Here is a 16334-nt window from a genome sequence, read left to right as displayed (position 1 = left end):
TTGATCGTCTTCCAGAGTAACCTCAAATGAAATGCGGCTCTCTCTGGAGGACAGCGTGGCTTGTTTGCTCGAGCTGGAAGCAAGCAGTCAAGTGACGTTTGAGCATTATTTTGTAGAAATTATTTTAATGATCTCATTAAATTCTAAGGTTTTTCAAAGTTAGCAACAAATCCCATCAATGCTAACAATTATTCCAATATGCTTCTTCGAGTTGAAGCCGCGCCTCCATTAGTTGTAATAAAACATATAAATAATAATAAAATAATAATAAACAGACAAAGACAAGGCGTTAATAATACACATCGGCGTTGTAACATCTGACACACGGACGCAAAACCCGTACCCATCTAAAAATCATAAATTGGTTCTGAAATCGATTAAGTGGATTTTAATATGAAACAAAGACACCAAAGTCCTTCCGCAGCGAATCATCATATTTTTTATTTTAAACTAACAAGCCGACGAAATGCAGCGAACCTTACTATTTTCACTTATTATTGTCTTAAAAAAAAATTATAAAAATTTACGAATGTTAAATAGAAGCGACAATTACAGTTTCTGAAGTCGTTTTGTCAAACTTCTGCAACACCATTCAAACACAAGTCACGTCAAGAGCAGCAGTGTCATATTTATTTTCAAGCTATTTTTACTGCTTTAAATTGTCTAAAATGTTATAAAAATCACAGACAAAGTGGGGATGGACCATTTTCATTGATTTGTGGAAAAGAAAAATCGGACATTTTTTGGACATAAGAGGCATAAATAAAGACCTGTGAAATATATGCCTCAAATAAATGCCCGGTACTCAATATTTTTCAATTCATCAATTGTCCTCCGAAATCAAGCAGCATCCAAAGCATACTACAAAAAGTCTGCGGACTCCCCCCGCCCCTCCAAGGCCCACCATGTCAGTTACAGTGAGGAGGATTAAGACGGGAAGTATTAAATCACCTGAACGTCCTCGGGAACGAAGCGTGAGCTCTACCTCGTCTAATCTACACGCCCATAGCGTTATCTGACCACTGCAGGTTGTTTGTGTTGAGAACGCCCACCGGACAGCGCCGGGCCACCATATAAAGAAAGCGCAGCAAAAACGTTTACCATCAATATCAAACCGTGCCGCAGTTCTCGTCTTTCAAGGAAGAAAAAAAAAACTGCATTTCACTTGTAGATTTAAATGCACTCAAACAATCAATGCTAATTAAATGAAAGGACAAACTCGGAGTGGCCACATTATCGTCCAGATTTCATTAACTGATTGACTTGATTAGCGTGAATGTGCAATTATGATCACAATTAGATTCCTCAGCCACCCCCTGCGAGTACATACATGCACACACACACGTTTGCGAAAAACAAGAAAGTTGGTCAGTTTCAACATCTTGTGTTCGGAGTGTATGATGATGATTTGCTAATTATTGTATTCAGTTTTTATTTACATTTTACTCAACATTTCAACTTCAGTGGAATTGCGGGTGTTGTATTCAAAGACTTGGTTTTTTTTTGTTGTTTTTTTTTTTATTTTGCCACTTCTGTGTGGTGTCCGCTTGCGGGTCCAAATTCTTCTAATAGGTTGGCATTTTTATTAAAATTAGTTCTTAATTGGTTTTGAATTTGATTTCTAAATTTCAGTTAGTTTTGAATTTTCCAGCACGTTTGTTACTTATTTGATTAGATTTTTTTCCCAAATGCTTTATTTGAGCCTTAAGATTAGCTTTAGTATTAGTTTTAGTTTAAAAAAAAAAAAAAGATTTAATAGAGTATTCGTTGATCTTGAACAAAGACGAATGCAAAGTAAATTACTGCGATAATTATAGTTAATTTTATAAGCCTAAAATGTAGTTTCATTTTTTTTTTTTTTAAGCATTTTTCCGATTTTCTCTTATTCCGTAAACAAAAATGTTCTTTAAATTTTACTTCACGTCATTTCATTATTTTTTTGTACAATAACTTTTGTAGGGTGTAGCATTAAACAAGCTCTTTAATTCAGAAACTTTTCTGGAATGTTTTGCCTACAAGGGGTCGAGGACCTCAACGAATCTTATTGCATCCAAACTATAAAATATTACAAGCGTCAAAAAAAAAAAAAAATTAAATAATTTACTGTTTCAAAAGCATCATCATCATCCAATTCAAATCACAGAAAGCGCCACATATGGCTCCAGAGCCGCAGGTTGCAGACCCCTGACATATCAGCGACCGTGCAATAACGCCAACCCAATCCCCATCAAACGAGCGAAGTTGTATTAAAATCGCTGCACTGTGGAACAAGTCATAAAAGGTGCTAATTTGAATTTGCTGAGAGTGACGTTAAAGGTTTGCCCTCAGGAGATGAGTGGCCGGCGGAGAGAAAGCAAAACTCAATAAATGGCGCTATTATCCTTTAAGCTGATTACCAGCCCTGTGCTGACTCGAATCTGACAGGGAGACTGTGTGGGAGTCCAATCCACGCTGGGCGCAGGAGTGGAAAAACTTTTTCTCCTCCCTTTCGGCAGCTGCTTTGATTAAGCGAAGGTGAGGGCCCTGTCGGTTTCATTGCGGGCGCTCGCCACTTCTTCTTTGATAGCGTCGCGCGCGGCGCAAGCCTCGCTGGCAAAACGAAGCGTTTGATCAGCCTAAATGGAAACGACACACTCTTGAAGGCCCCCGTCGCCGCTCGTGCCAAACGAGAGGAAGCGAGTCCCCGCTGCGAGAGCCCCGCGGGAGGCGCCGACGTGACGGGGAATCGAAAGGACGAGAGGCTCAACCTATACCGCCACCTGCTAGGTGTCCTTAAACCTGAATGTCAAAGTCCAAATGGACAGAACTAGTTCGGGATGCAATCTGACAATCTTGCGATATATTTCACCTAAATGTAGCTTGCTCCTCCTCACCTAACCCGAAAGTATATTCACGAGATTGACGATGAAGGGTATCGAAGCCATAGTATCGATCGTTTTTTACGGGTATGAGTTCAAACACTTTTAGATTTTACATTATTTTTATTTTGGATGAATTCATTGAAGCAAATAGAGAAAGCGATTGATTTTCACCAAGCAAACCCAAGGAGTTATATTATATATATCTGAGGTCAGGGGTCAGATGGGTCATTCTCATGTCATCGTGCCCTTTTATCGAAACCTATTGATTTTTAAACAAGCAGTTCAACCAAGGGGGCGGGGCTACAAGAGCTCATCGAGTGTCATGTTAACATGAGCGCCGACGCCGACGAAGCTTTCCCGGAGTCTTCCCACTTCTGAGTGTTATCGCCTCATTTGCATATTCACAAGGTTTCCGGGCTGCGCGGTCGCAGGCGGCGAGGCCGACGCCACTTTACCCTAAAAATAACCACCATCCGGTTAATTATGCAGGAAAATGCACTCTCAAAAAGTGATGAGGAAAGACGCATCTCGGGGTCACAGAGCAGAGAAAATGGAAATTGGCATTTTTTTTTTTTTTAGCTTGTTAAACTGGGTGCACATGCCTTCTTTTAGTTAGCATGAGAGCATTTCAGATGAGTGTGAGTTTTTTTTTCTCTGCTCTTGAAAATTCGGAGCTAGAAGGGTTAATAAAAAAATAAATAAATAAATAAATAAAAGAGTGTGATTAATAGGTTTTCCATTTTAGCGCCGAAAGCAATAAAAAGCTGGAAATGAGAACACGCCTGTGGACGTGTGATACGCGGGCGGGATGTAGCCAAAGCATGATGTACTCGCACTGCTGATTACAGAATTAGCAAAGACAGCAATTATTCACAATCGTCGCAGGAAGCGAGCGGCATGTGCGCCGTTATGGATTCCATTTACATGCCGAGCGGGGGATCTCCTCGAGAGCAAACGTTGTTCAGTTAAGCAAGCTTTTCATTGACATATATTGAACAAATTGTCATCAATTTCCAACCATCCGAATTCAACACAGCAAATTGCGATATCAGGTATCGTAATCGCCGTTATTTTAATATATCGGGTACTCGCTGCTGACAAAGTGATTGTTCACAATGTTTTTGTCATTGAGTTCAATGAAATTGTATCCATCAAAAGTACTGGCGGTATCGGTACTCGGTATTGTCGACTGTCTAATTAGCTACAAAACAAATATATTTATTTTATTCAGGTGTGCTAGCATATTCTGATAAAAGCCATAGACTATTATCGTGGTGTTAGAATTGAATCCAAATTGGCAGTTTTTTAAGGCATATATTCTTTAGCCTCAGCGTAGAGCGACTAATAGAGTTCACAGAGAGGAGGAGCCCATCGATATTCTATATTCATAAGGCTGTAATTAAGCCCACGTGGCGAAAATGTGCGCACAAACCCGAAGAAGCAGCACAATGTCATGAAAAAAAATATCTCCATTTTCACACAGTGGCCCTCATCTCACTTAAGCATCCGCGGCTCGAAACTAGCTCGTCTCGGGTGTTTTTCAGTGCTCCTTGTGTTGAGGAGAAAGTGGCATATTGACATTCGCGCGGCTCGTTATTCCCCGAGATGACCTCCGCAGTGAAATTATTTCCGCTCAAGGAGGAGTCCATTTCCTCATCAAAACAGGCTGTTTTCCCGAAGTGTGTTAATGGGCTGCTATTAAACGCCGATAGTGGCGAGGCATTAGAGGAACTAATGATTTTGTCAGTAATTACAGCAGCAATAGGGCCATTTATTCGGATTAGCCCGTGTAATGTCGTCAAGCGTTATTCCTCGTCGCTTTACGTTTTCATTCATTTTCTCTCACAGCTGTACAACGCCAGCAAGGTCAGCCCCTCGAGGCTGAAACATGCCAAGTCTGTTGCAAATTCACTTCTTGAGTAGGGAACAAACGCATGACGCCTTTGGAAATGAGTGTAAACTTGCTGGTGGAGCGAGACACAATAAGCTTTTTTTTTTTTTTTTTTTTCCCGACCGGGTGGTGTAATACCACAAAAGACTGTTGTCAGGGTTACGGAGCACATTTCGAAAAGCCCAAGTTGCGGTTTTAGTCTCACTGAGCACGTCGTTATCTACACCTGAACAATTGAACGACATCCAATATACGGCATTTCGTAACAGATAAATTATTAATGTGCTGTATGCAATGTTTATGATTGCGCTTGGAGAAGTGTAGAACTGCCGTGAATCAAAAACCTGGCTCCTTATTTTGTTGTCCTGTTTTTCTCCCCCCACACTGTCCCTCCAATTCCAAGTTCAAAGAACCTTTTTACTTTGTCCCATTTGGCCAACTTAGAGCACACTTTGATGCGGCGCCCCTCACGTCCCCCATTATTTTTTTTGTACCTTTGGCTGCAAGCGCCTGGCCGCAGCTAAAAGGCTTGGCCAGGTGCTTGACAGCTTTGCCCGCCAATTATCGCAGCGACCAGACGGAGGCTGCCTACGGTGGAGCTGCAAAGCCTGACCATTAGTTTTTGTCCTTCAAACAGCACATAGGAAGTCTGTCAAGCGGTCTTAAAGAGGGACATCGTACATCAGCGGTGGGCAAACGTTTTGATTGGCGGGCCACAATGGGTTCTAAAATTTGACAGAAGGGCCGGCCGGACCAGGCTCAGATGGATTAAGTGTTTTGGGAACCTCACCTCATCTGAGAAAAAAAATACATTTAATTTAATGAAAGTGAGCAAAAGCATGACAAGAATAAATCTGTCTTAAAAAAAAACCCACAGTATTTAGAAAATAAAACATTAACAAGGTTTATTCATTTAATATTTTTCAAGTTCGGCGGGCCGGATTAGAACGTTTAACGGGCCGCATGTGGCCCCCGGGCCGTAGTTTGCCCACTTATGCCGTACATATTCCAGAAGGGAGTCAGGGGAAGTTTCGCCGGACACTCGCTCAATGATGCTAAATGCATGGAATTATTCGCAAAAGAAGCAAGAATTAAGAGAACTTTTTGCATTTTTGTTGAAAAAGTTTACGGAACCTGATTTTTGTATGAACGATCAGGAGTGAGGGGGAATTCGAAATTAAACTAAAAAAAAAAAAAAAAATTCCAAAACTATTACAACCCTCCCAGGATGTAACAAATAAGATATCAAAATATTAGCAACACCTCTAGTGCAGCTGTTGCCACCGCAAACAAACACACATATAAACATCCAAAATTGCAACCAAGAATATGCACGACTCAAACTCAGCCGTCGCGTCACCTGCCAATGCGCATTAAACATCGGCGCAAAGCCAAATTGCAGGAGGCTCCTAAGTGCACTTCTATCTGCGGGACGGCTGCTAGCGCGCCACCTTTAAATCATCATCTGGGAACCATTTACGAGGAAACCAGGTGAACGCTGCGTGTTATCCAAACAGTAGGTATTCTGCACATGCATCCACGAGCCTCTAAGCCCCGTGCAGAAAAAAAAAAAGGAAGAGGGGAGAAAAGAAAAAAAAAATTGTTGCTGAGGTATCATCTGGATAACAGCCAGAACAGTTAAGTGGAAACAGAGGACGAATCAGCAAAGCCGGGGAGAATACAGTGGAGGAAAAATACAACAGAGCTGTGAAGGCAATCTATTTGGCGCAGTTCCCCGGTGGCCTAAAACGACGCTGGCCAAACCTTGACGCGCAACAACCTGGGAACATAGTTCTACTTTTTGGTTCTGGAAAAGTGACAAACAGTCACCTTGGAGTCCCCTAATTAGTCCCAAGGGACAGAAAATGAATCCCTCCTCTATTGTTGTCTGCAATATTGTGCCCTTACCGACAAAACAAAACACATCTTCCGCAACTTCCCGTTCAAGAAAAAACATCTCTTTCTAAATGAGTATTCATAGACTGTCGAGTGTGTGCCAAAGCAACAGGTGGCACTCTAACTGCCGACGGTAACAAGCATTCTGGTCAGTCAGATGTATTTGCGGCTCCTTGGATGGCCTCCACCAAGGCACAACTGTAAATAATGTACTTAAATCTTCATCATGTTTGTGATTAAGGGCTGTACAAATAAATTTTGCGTGACATGACTAACATCACCATCATCATGACCAATATGAACATACTGTAACGTAGAAAGCCAACTTAATGGAAAAAAATTTTTTAAAGTGTTTAGTTCTAAAAATTATCTTTAAACTAATCTATTGCCACGGATCGTCCTCAAGTGAAATCCATTTGGCTGCTACCGTCGATGTGTATTGACAATTTTTTTTCCAAAGGTGTAGAAGATGGTCTGGTCCTGCTGGTGTTTAAATTAACATGACTAAAGATGGAGGCAGAGTAATGCTTTGGATTTTATATCAGCACAGCTTTTGAGTTGAAGATACAGACTTGGTAGGATTTTAGTTTGTTTCATTTGTTTTTTTTTTAATCAGTTATGAGGGAGAAATATGCCAAAATGTTGGCGGGTGGACAGGGTTAGGCACCTCACACTAATATATATATATATATATTTTTTTTTTATTTTATTTTATTTTTTTAATATATTTTATATTTTTTAAATATCTTTATATTTATATTTAATATATTTTATATATTTTTTTACATATATTTTTATTTATATTTATATATTTTTAAATGTTATTTTTATTTTTATTTTAATTTTTTCGAAATAAGCATGTTATCGGCAAACATGGCCTAGATAGAATCACCACAATCTGTACTTGACCTTCCTCGGAAAGCCTGCGCTTTATAAAAAACGGTACGGTATTTATTTTGAACTTCTCTAGTCAGGAGATAAGTACTTATAAAGCTAAAATCATCTGCAAAACTTTCCCAAACTTAGGACGAAGCAGCACCGTCATCCAACTTTTATCCATCTCACTGCTCTCACAATCTAATGCGGAGAAAAGCCTCCCCAAACACCTTAAATGATTGCTAATCAGCAGCAAGGAAGAGTGACAAGGTCCCAAATAGCTCTCTTTTTGGAGCCTCAACTTATAATTGCTTCCCTTGTTAATAATTGCCACCGGTACCCCCCACCATACCGCCATGTGTCCCCCCCCCCTCTTGAAAGACAGCCTTGCAGTCTCCCAAGGTCACAGTAGCTAATGTATTCCGGCTTGCTTATTATTTATAACAGTGAGGTGGATTTGGAGTTTAGTGCTGGTGGTGGGGGTGAACGGGGGGGGGGGGCTACTTTTGGGAAATGGAGCAACATTCTATGGAGACCTTCATTAGTGAAATGAGGTGACATCTGGTACACAATGCAGGCATGCCATCTCAACACTCACCCACCTGGACTTCAGCATTCTAATAGACGGGAAAAAGTCACGCCTTGCGCCTGAAATAACTTGTCGTCCAAATTGTGCATGTTGATTTTTAAACGTACACAATTTGTAGATTTGTGTTTTCTTCATATACTGCATATGCAAAAATAAAGTCACAGTACTACAAAAAACATTTTACACATGTTCTTTGTTTTTTTTTTGGATACGGAATTAACATGCCACAAGATTTTGAGATAAGAGTGACATTTTTGTGGATGCAAAAAGCGATTTATGATTAAAAAATAAAACTCTAAAGCATGCAACAGTTTTTTTTTTTTCGCGGGGCTGCAATGGATGAGCTAGCATCCTTAAAAACATGAAATCTAAAGCCCAGATGTTCGTCCTGAGGACCACTTCTCCGGTAGATCAATTAAAATGCACGTAGCGGCTACGGCATATGAAATCAAAAAGTATGCATGTAGGTGTTGTGTCGTGTAAATGGTGAAAAGTTGCAAGCTTTTTTTTTTTTTGAAACAAACACCCTCACGTAAAGCCACCAAAATGACACGTGCACAATCCGACTGCGTGTAAGACAACACTGTTCTTGGACATGTACTCACTTTTAAATGGAGCCCCGGAGGCTTCCGGCATGTGTGGTCCCGTTATTCCAGCGCGGCGCCTCGTGGATCCGGAGCGAGCGAAAGCATGCTGAGAGGAACACTGCAGCTCGGAGTTGGAGGAGAAAAGCACGGCGCACACCGGCTCTCTCCCTCCTCCCTTCCCTTGCTTGCTTCCTTTCCTCTGTGCTCGCTGCGCACAAAGAGCAGGTTGGTCCTCCTGACACCAACAAACATGTCCACGCGTTCTGGAGGAGGAAGAGGAGGAGGATGAGGATGATGAGGAGGAGGAGGCGTCGCCTTCAGGCAATGAGAGAGGAATGAGGCGTGCACGCCCCTCAGCATCCTCACGCACATAGAGGGAATCTTATTTTGTTAATACAAGAAAAAGTCAGACATATACAACATAAATGACATCAGCTGACATAATTATATGATAAAAACTCATGAAAGTCCTGAATGAACCAAATCAAAGTCGCGGAAGGAAGAAACATTGCACAAGTCGTTAATCTTAGATTAGCTCCCTTGCGAACAGAACAAGGTCGTTTTCTTTGTGTTAATAAAAATTTAGATTTTTGTGTCATCCTGCTAGCGAACGAGCGCCGCTTTTCCAATACGAACAAGACTGAGCTTGGGTCAGCTCAGGTTGTTCACTTCACAAGCATGCGGCTTTGAACACATCATGCTAAAAAAATATATATATATTCAAAATAAAACAAAGGCTGAGACCAAGGGCAGCCAGAAAACACACCGTTGCAGGAGTTACTCAAATCGACACACCGATTAATTTGGATTGACTAGCGATGGAGCAAGAACGCAGTCAAGGGCAAATTGTACGGCTTTTTAGTCACAATTGTCAACGGAACTTCAGAACGTTTATTGCCCAAAGTCAGTTGGGATAGGATCTAGTTCACAAGCGCGATATAAAGCTAAAATAAAATTGCAATTTCCGGAGGAATTGCAAGTGAATGCTAAATAAAGAATATTATATATATATAAAATAATATTACATATATAATTATATGAATGATGTGGAAAAGATATTGAATTATAATGGTGACAAAGCACTTTACATATAACATGAAATATCAATAATAAAACAACGCTAATTTCCGTCATTGGGAATGAATGGGGGTTGAAAAAAATCAATTGTGCAAAAATAGAAATTTTTGGAATGAGAAAAATAATAGCCCAAATGGCATGACTTTTTGCAATGCGTTGAAGTTGGAACGGTGAGAATCCGTTGAGGACTGTGGAAGTAGGCGCAATAAGTGAGGAGAGTAAAATATAATAAAGTTAAATGGCGCAGAATAATGGATCAAGATAAATTATTGTGTCGTGCTCCACAGTGGAAATAAAAACGACAAAGTAAACACTCTTTAAGAGCAGACGAAGGAGGCGGGGAATGTTGTCACGGCAAACAAACAAATGCAGTCAATCCCCAATTCCCGGAGCATTTTGGTAGCAGTTGAAGTCGCATTAAAAAAAAAAAAATAATAATAGAGAGTGGCTGTTTGCTTTAGAACGCGTGGAGATTGTATCTTATTTCAATACAACTTTGATTTGTCAGCAGCATGCCTGGGAGCAAGTGCTTGTTTACACAAAAGATAATCGCCCCCGCACGTTACTGTCATTCGGCGACATTTGCATTCCATCTTCCACTCAACAGATGGGCGAGCGCCGCTCGTGACGGCGACTTGACGGCCCAGCTGAGCATGCGGCCCGCTGCACGACTGCGTGCGTGGAGATGTGCGCGCATCTGCTTTGGTTTCACTTGATAAGATGGCCGCCAACAAGTATTGTGACAAGCATTTTAAGGCTTCGGCAAGGGTCGGTTGGCGAAACAAGGAATGACGCAGGAATGACTTGACTTGACTCCATTTTGGAGTCAGGATAAAAAAATACAAAGTTGAAAAAGTGAATACTTTCAGAATGACTGCATAATCCATAGCAACCAAAATCAGTTCCCGATAGATTCCCAAAGGTTGGTTTGATGTAACCTCAGTTACATCAGAAAAAAAAAAGGCAAATTCTTTATGTGCGGCGCATCGCTCCAACTGAACTCCACATCATTCATCTTTTGGAGGAATCCCAAAGCGCTTTGAGGAAGTTTAGCAAAGTGCCAGTCAAAACCGCATTTGTATGGAATACTCACGCTGAAGGTTACCCCCCCCCCACCCAGAAATAAAAGACGCGTTTGAAATTCTGATCAACTGGTTGATTCATGGGCTGCCAGTCCCTACTGGTTTGTTGGCGAGCCTTTTGTCCAAAGGTCATGAAATTTTAATTTTAAGAAATAAAGCCAAGAGATGAGATTGGTGTACTTTTTGCTGACCTGGACGATCAATATGAGCTATTCGCCCCCCCCCCCCGCAAACGCTCAGACGCTGATGTTGAATGGAATGATGGATTTTGCTCATTTTCAGGCCCATGCTGGAATTCTCACCTACACATTTTTTTTTGGGAGTTTTTGCGGCACTTTTTAGTCGGGGAAGTATATTTTTATCATACATTACTCGTACTCTTTTTCTGGAACAATGACAACCAGAGTGTCCTCGGTTGCATGAATATTTCACAACCTGTGATGCATTGGGTAGTTGGATTGTGCGCCAGAACATTGTGCGATCCATCTGGACTCAAGCTGCGCATATACGTTGGGTCTTTGGAAGCGGGTGCAATATGAACGGCGATATCTTTGGATGAACTTTAGCCACAAACGCGCTTTCAATCGACTTTGCTTTGCTACAACCAAAAAGCCATTCGAGTTTATTTACAAGCATGAAGAAAGTCAATTCTAGAAAATAGACAACATGAAATTGTTGAAGAAGGATTCTGCCACCACGAAAAACAAACCGACTGATAACCGGCAGATATGCCACGATTGGAACGCACCCTAACCCCCCCTCCCCAGAAAAAAAAAATAGTTCAATCAACAGACCAGGTTTGGTACACGGGTCGGCAGCCAGCAAAGGCAACATTATCCAAAATCCGCGACAACGAGAGGAGGTCAATAATCAAAACAGCAACAAAGCTTACGATGAGTCGGTACAAGCGAGAACAAGATCTTTTGGAACGCGACGACAAGGTTCGATGGACTAGCGAGAAGAGAATAAGACACGGTGTTAAACGCACGAGGAAATAGTGGATAATGGAACGCAGGTGAGGAAGGCACAAGGGAGGAGCGGCAGCATACACACACGACCTTGTGGGGACATCTATTACTTCCTACTTCACCGTGTCAGAACATGATCCGAAGTAACCCAATATGAGTTCAGAATAGCTAGTTAGCTCATTATATAGAAGTATGTGGCCTCGATGTGAGTTTTGGCCTACGGCAGCTGCTTTAGTTTTTTCATGTTTGACGCTGTGTCTCGTTCAGTAAACATTTGAAAGTGCATCGGCATCTGTGCCGTTGAATCGTTCTACTGTACTAATTCCTGGAAATGTAAATTTATGGTAGGGTGGCATCAGGGTGTTGTCATCGCCCCACACCTGCACATTAATAAGTCGCACCAAACTTTTTGGTCTCCGTCAGCCAAATAGCAAAGACGCGCATCCATAAATCAAATCATCAATATGACGCCGTGTGAGACACGGACGATTGAGTGTTGCGGCTCCCCCGTGCGGCAGCGGGTCCACGCGAGACGCAGAGACCCCGCCGGTGTTGTGCACGGTACAAGATCAATCGGCGGAACCAGCCGGCAGGAGAAGTAGCTGCTCCTCTGTGGGATGTCATTATTTCAAATTTTGGTCCAATTATATTAGGCTTGCAGGGGCAATGTGTATTTGTGTAGAAGACTTGCAGATTGATTAGGCGGGGTTGAGAGCAGGACTGGGGCGTAATCAAAAGTGTTCACTGTCAATAAATGAGTCGGAGACCTTGTGAGGACGGCAAGGAATCTCCGAGGAATGGTGCCAAGATACTTTCTGATTCTTTGGTGTGGGACTTTTCCAAGTGCGATGTCCTGACGGGGAAACATCAAGACGTCTGCTGGTCTAATTAAGTCTCGAGGACCAAACTGAGTCTTCACTTTTGATTTCAGCGCGGTAGTTCTCGGCGGGCTAACAGCTGGCTTTTGCAGCATTTGAGAACTGGTCCTGTTGTTTATTTAGCGCCGCGCAACCATGACGACTTGACATGATATAACATTCAAAGTGAGAACAGAAAAATGATTGCTGCGGCCTTGGGAAAAGACACACCAGAAACTCTCTCTAAGAAAGCATGACGCGATAACTCATTTGTGGGTGTGAGTCACTCATTCCATTGTAACCGGCAAGGGAAGTACGACAACCTTCAACTATTATTCCTGCAGTTGTCAATACCGACAAATACCTAAGAAAGAAAACTTAGCGAGGACATTTTGAATTTGAACCCAGAAGCACAAACGGAATTTGAAAAGTAAATGTCTCGGCCTACAAAAATACAAATTAACCACAGAGCACAGGACAAGGAAGAAATCTGACATTCCCACTCGAGGAAAGCTTGACATACAACTGACCATGAGTAACTCGATCTTAAAGAGGAAGTCAAACCATAAAGGCCTTCAGTCAAACGCGAGATCCGTCTACTCCCATAAAAATCTCCCAGGTAACATCTCGTGCAAGGGTCCTCAATCCTGTTCCTCCAGGGCCAATGACCTGCCTGTTTTCCATCTGTCCCTGATTCAAATGATCAGATATTCAGCAAGGTCTTCAGCAGCTGGATAACGATACAGATCATTTGAATCAGGTGTGTTGCAAAAGGAAGCGATGGAAAACTGCGGACAGCAACCCGCGAGGAACAGGATTGAAGACCCCCGATTTGGTGCTTCAGTGTCGCTGTGCGGGAAAAGCTACTCTCCAAGTGCACAGAATTGCATTACGAAGAAACCTTAAAATGCAATTTTCGGCTCTTGAATAAACGCTCAAGCGGCTTTCCGTACGTCGCCACAATACGCACTCGCGAACGATGCGTTTGTGTCAAACTGGTGTCAGGCGGGATGAAAGCCAAATGGCATTTTAGTGTGTGAGCGAATGTCGCGGCACGTACGCACGCGCCCACAAACACCTGAGGATCAAAACAACTGTGGGGATTTGGAGTGTGCGACTCCCATCCGACATCTCCCGCAAGCTTTTATCCTCCTCTTCTTTTTTTTTTTTTCCTCTCTATTTCCCTTTCAGCCTCTCCACTTGTTAGCTGGAGTGTTGCCGCGTGCTAAACAGCCTCTTTTGCCACATTTCCAAGAACTTCAAAGCGTGTTGGTCGTGTACACTCGGGAGGCGCTGGGAGCCTCGCGTTTCTCACGCCGAGTCTCGAACACACGGCGTCTATGCACTACATTTACATTCAAGGCACGGCCGAGTGTATTAGTCTGCTATGACTTCCATTTTTTTTTTTTTCGGTCATCCCCGGATCCAATAATAAACCGCCGCTGTCAGTCTGAAGAGGACACAAAAGGTCGACATATTAATTAAAGCCTTTCTCTGCTTTCCGTTTGACATTTCACACAGCGCCGGCGCCCTTTTGTCCCGCTTGGCATGTTTGTGTCGGTCCGTTACAAAACGACTAGGACTTTTTCTTACCTTGAGAGTGTCCGGGGAATGACAATTTCTTTTTTTTTTTTTCCTCCCTCACGGAACACGACGAGAACACGAAAGGTTTCATTTTGTCAAGAGACGCTAGGCTTTTCTCAGCTTTATGTCTGCAGCCGCCACATCGACGAGGGCTGAAATTACAAGGATGCTCAAGGGGGCTTTAAACGCGCCACGCAGCATGCATGAATGAGTAATGAGGTGATAAAAAAACAGAGGTGAAGTGAAATCTTGGATCATTTCAATTTTCCCCACTGTGACTAAGGGTCACCGCTTCATCCCTTTTTCACTCAGGGTTATTTTCCTTTTTTTTTTTTTTTAAATCCGAGAAAACAACACCCTCAGAAGCAATTAAATTGTTTTGTGACTAGTGTGTGCAACCTCCACATAAGGTGGTCAAGGTGAAGGCTTCTGTTCTTATTGCCTCATGTGAAAGCAGAGTGGCTCGCTCTTTATTTATTTTATCAAAAGGTTCTTTTTTTGAGGGGGCGGGGGGTTATTTCATCCATGATCACATAATTTGAAACATGGCCCGGCTGTAATCAGTTCTCACAATGCAACCAGCTGACCTTCAGCTAATACGGTTTATACACATGAAAATATGTCTTACTCTCGGCCTTTTGACTAATGTTGCACCTGGCTGTGTTAAAAAAAAAAAAAAGAAAATTGAATACATAAAATTTTGTGAATAGTTATATTTTAGCCTTACATCCGAACCTCTAAAGTTGGACCCAACCAATTCTGTGCAAAGTGCAAAAACAGTTGGGTAAAAAAATAATCCAAACTGGATCAAAAAAGGGGCCCAAAAAGTTGGGTCAAGTGAATAACCCACAAAAGAACCCAATATTGGGGGTTGAGGTTATTTATTTGACTCAACTTTTAGGTTGAACAAATAACGCCAAAAACCGGGTCTGCTCCTTTCCAATCCAATTTGGGTTATTTTTGACCCAACTGGTTTTCGAGTTGTTTGTATACATCGATACAAACCGCGCTCAAAGCGAGCTTCTGGAATGAAAAGAAAATTGAACGACTGGGCAAAAATCAAGATTTCTTGCCCGTGCCAAGTTGAGACTTGCCTCCTCCCTTGCTTGACACTTTCATAAGTGACCTTGAAGGAAAAAAAAAAAAAAGGAAAAAAAAAAAAAAAAAAGGGAAAAAAATGTCTTTGTGTAAACATACTGCAGCGCTTCAGTAATTCCAGCAGCGTGTGCTGTTTGGATTCGACATGTTTCCTCCTCCTCATACTGGATCCTGACCATACGGTAATTGGATTATTCCGACATTGTTTATCCGTTAATTTCCTCATATCGGTGCTTGGAAGGCGGGGGAGTGTTCCCACAGCGGCGGCTCTTCCATGCATGGATATGTGTGAAAGAGGAAACAACATTGATCCATCAGATATGATCGGCTAAACGAAAGCATCTTTGCTTTTATATTGATTATCCCCCCCCTCCACCTCAGACAAAACTGACAGCTGAACTCATTAGCGAGCGGTAAAGATGCAGAACATCTATACAAAGTGGGATTTGTTAGACGTGCATTGATTCCACAGTGACAACAAATCCATTTCATTTCACTGGTAATGCAAGATGCAGCAGATGATGGACGAAAGGCACTGCAAATATTGAGGAAGCATTATGCGGGTACTGGCGAGCCGCGCATTCTTAGCCTCTACAAAGCGTTGACCACGCTCAGAAAATCTAACAGTGAGAGTGTCACTGAATACATCATACGGGCAGAAGCCGTCATCACAGCACTTCGAAAAGTTGGTCAGATATTGTATGACGAATTGCTCATCGCAATGGTATTAAATGGGCTGCCTGAATCATTTGAACCATTCAACGTCCACATAACTCAAATTGAAGAGGCAATGACTTTTGCTGACTTCAAGACGAGACTACGGGACTACGAAGACAACAAAAATCTAAAAAAGACAAGAATCAGAGGACAATGTCATGAAAGCAAGAGGACGACCAAGTACGAAAACAGAAAGTGCCGAAATTGAGTGCTTTAAATGTGGCCGTAAAGGACATAAAGCTAAAGAATGT

General features: G+C 42.1%; 1 protein-coding gene across 8 annotated transcripts in view; it reads right to left on the bottom strand.

The window, feature by feature from the left end:
* LOC148321465 (CMP-N-acetylneuraminate-beta-galactosamide-alpha-2,3-sialyltransferase 1-like) overlaps nt 1-16334 on the bottom strand; it is a 52682-nt gene that overhangs the window by 15822 nt on the left and 20526 nt on the right. For 7 of the 8 annotated variants that reach the window (XM_088318604.1, XM_088318600.1, XM_088318601.1 and 4 more), the window contains one exon: nt 8719-8963. The gene's annotated coding sequence lies outside the window, so the exon portion shown is untranslated. Of the gene's footprint in view, nt 1-8718; nt 8964-14277; nt 14293-16334 lie in introns of those variants that run through there. The other variant, XM_088318606.1, reaches the window with a different exon arrangement.

Source organism: Idiotropiscis lumnitzeri, chromosome 16, assembly GCF_059441095.1.
Source record: "Idiotropiscis lumnitzeri isolate Australia: NSW breed Sydney's pygmy pipehorse chromosome 16, RoL_Ilum_1.0, whole genome shotgun sequence".
NCBI classification, from domain to species: domain Eukaryota; kingdom Metazoa; phylum Chordata; class Actinopteri; order Syngnathiformes; family Syngnathidae; genus Idiotropiscis; species Idiotropiscis lumnitzeri.
Note: the sequence above shows the minus strand (reverse complement) of the source record. Positions and strands in the feature narration are given on the sequence as shown.